Source organism: Carlito syrichta, unplaced genomic scaffold (genome assembly GCF_000164805.1).
Source record: "Carlito syrichta isolate Samal-C Ts95f unplaced genomic scaffold, Tarsius_syrichta-2.0.1 Scaffold108005, whole genome shotgun sequence".
Taxonomy (NCBI): Eukaryota; Metazoa; Chordata; class Mammalia; order Primates; family Tarsiidae; genus Carlito; species Carlito syrichta.
Window position 1 is genome coordinate 30081 of NW_007052101.1, and position 2645 is coordinate 32725.

The following is a 2645-nucleotide window of genomic DNA, read 5'->3' on the forward strand; positions in this document are numbered from 1 at the left end:
AGTATGTAGAAAACTTTCTTTCTAAAGCCGGGCATGATGGCTCATGCCTGTCATCTCAGCACTTTGGGAGGTGAAGGTGAGAGGATTGCCTGAGCCCAGAGGTTCAAGACCAACTTGGGCAAACTGGCGAGACCTGCTCTCTGCAATAAATCAAAAAATTAGCCGGTCATGGTGGCACATGACTGTAATCCTGGCACATGCCTGTAATCCTTGCACTTTTGGAGGCAGATGCAAGAGGATCACCTGAACCCAGGACGTCGAGGCTGTGGTGGCCGTGAGCATGCCACTGTACTCTAGTCTTGGTGACAGAGTGAGACGATGACACAAAAAAAGAAAGAAAGAAAAAAAGACTTTGTTTCTTCCTGAAAATTGGCATTATTAGTGATTCATTGTTTTCTGTGGGAGGAAGCCTATGACCTTCTCTTTTCTCTCTTCCTTCCAGAGGGAATCTGGAAAAGTTACAATCAAAACATCATTTCTCTAAGAAAAATTTGGGTAACAGAAGTTCTGGATAGCAGGTAAAGTGTGTTCAACTTCTTTTGGTGACAAACCCCTAATAATTTGTGGAGTAAACTGGGAATGGGAGGGGGTGGGTGAAAAGCTGCATGTGCTCTGTGTGAGGGCAGCATTAGAGACTTTACCTGTATTATGGTGGGGTTTTTTGTTTGTTTCTTTGTTTGTTTTTTGAGTTGTCACTGTTTTGCCCAGGCTGGAGAGCAGTGCCATGCTGCTCACGGCCACTGCAGCCTTGACCTGCCTGGCTCAGGCAGTCCTTCTGCCTCAGTCTTCCAAGAAGCTTTAACCACAGATATGCACCACCACACCTGGCTTTTTTTTTTTTTTTTTTTTTTTTAATAGAGACCATGTTGCCCAGACTGGTCTTGAACCCACGGGCTCAGGCAGTCCTCTCACCTCCATTTCCCAAAGTGCTGGGATTAGAGGTGTAAGCCACCTTGCCCAGCGTTATGGTGGTTTTTACCTGGATCCTGAACATAGATCTAAGAATCTCAGAATAAAACTTTAACTGTCTCTTAAAAATACTTTGCCATTGATTGAATTTAATGTTTTCATAGTTCAGTTTTGCAGTTATTATTTTAACATCTGCCATAAATAAGAGGCAGAAATACAGCATAGAGTCTGTTATGTGGTAAAGAGATCCACTCTTTGTTGCAAGACATTCACCATGGAAAAGCCAGGTTCTGCCATGCTACAGAGCCTGACTAGGGAGTGTCTTCTAGTTCCTTTGTCTTGTTTTTGATCGTTGTCAGTAGTTTGTGGCTGTTACCATTTCCCTAATTCCTTTTAGCACTTTGTCAACTGGTCTAAAATTTAAATTTCCTAATAAACTACCTCTTCAATGGAGTTCAGGCCGAGTGTCTTTTTCTTTTTAAGTCGGAGTTTTACTCTATCGCACAGGCTGGAGTGCAGTGGCATGCTCACAGCCACTGCAGCCTCGACCTGCTAGTCTCAGGTGATCCTTCTGCCTCAACCTTCCAAGTAGCTGGAACTCCAGGTGTGCACCACCACACCCAGCTAATTTTTCCTGATTTATTGTAGAGATGAGGTCTCACCAAGTTGCCGAGGCTGGTCTTGAACCCCTGGGCTCAGGCAACCCTCTTGCCTTACCTCCTAAAGTGCTGGGAGCCATTGTCCCCAGCCCTCTATTTTTGTTGTTGTTGTTTGTTTTTTGGTTTTTGTTTGTTTTTTTGAGTTGGAGTCTCACTCCATCACCTAGGCTGGAGTGCAGTGGCATACTCATGGCCACTCTAGCGTTGACCTCCTGGGCTCTGGCGATCCTTCCACCTCAGCCTTCCAAGTAGCCAGAACTACAGGCATGCTACCACGCCTGGCTAATTTTTTGATCGGTTGTAGAGATGAGGTCTCACCACGATGCCCAGGCTGGTCTCGAACCCATGGGCTCAGGCATTCCTCTTGTCTTGGCCTGCCAAAGTGCTGGGATTACAGGCTTGAGCCACCACGCCTGGCCTTGTTTTTTGTTTTTTGAGTTGGAGTCCCACTCTGTCTGTCAGGCTAGAGTTCAGTGACATGAACATGACTACTGGGCTCAGGCCATCCTTTGGAGTAGCTGGGGCTACAGGTGTGTACCACCACGCCCTGCTAATTTTTTTCATTTTCTGTCGCATTGATGTCTCACTATTTTGCCCAGGCTGGTCTTGAACTTCTGAGATCAAGCAATCCTCTCGCCTCGGCCTCCCAAAATGCTGGGGTTATAGATGTGCACTACTGTGCCAGGTCTACAATTTTACATTTTAAACCAGGGAAAATACGAAAGCAAACCAGACCTTCTAGGCCCCTGTACTCCCAGTAGATGTTCATAGACTGAGGTGAATTGTCTTCCTTAAAGGTAGTAGAGAGGCTGGGCTCAGTGGCTCAGCCTGTAATCCCAGCACTTTGAGAGGCTGAGGTTCGATACTAGCCCGGGGAACTTGGCAAGACCTCGTCTCGACAATAAATGAAAAAAATTAGCCAGGCGTGATAGCACACACCTGTAGTTCTGACTACTTGGAAGGCTGACGTGGAAGGATTGCCTGAGTCCAGCAGGTTGAGGGTGTGGTGGTCATCAGCGTGCCACTGCACTTCAGCCTGGGTGACAGAGTAAGACTCCAACTAAAAAAAAAAAAAAA

At 46.3% G+C, this 2645-nt stretch overlaps 1 protein-coding gene across 1 annotated transcript in view; it reads left to right on the plus strand.

Annotated features, from left to right (window-relative positions):
• Positions 1-438: 438 nt before the first annotated feature.
• The window catches only part of GJC1 (gap junction protein gamma 1), a 4308-nt gene continuing 2101 nt past the window's right edge, over positions 439-2645 (plus strand). The window contains exon 1 of the mRNA XM_008068269.2: positions 439-518. The gene's annotated coding sequence lies outside the window, so the exon portion shown is untranslated. The remainder of the gene's footprint in view (positions 519-2645) is intronic.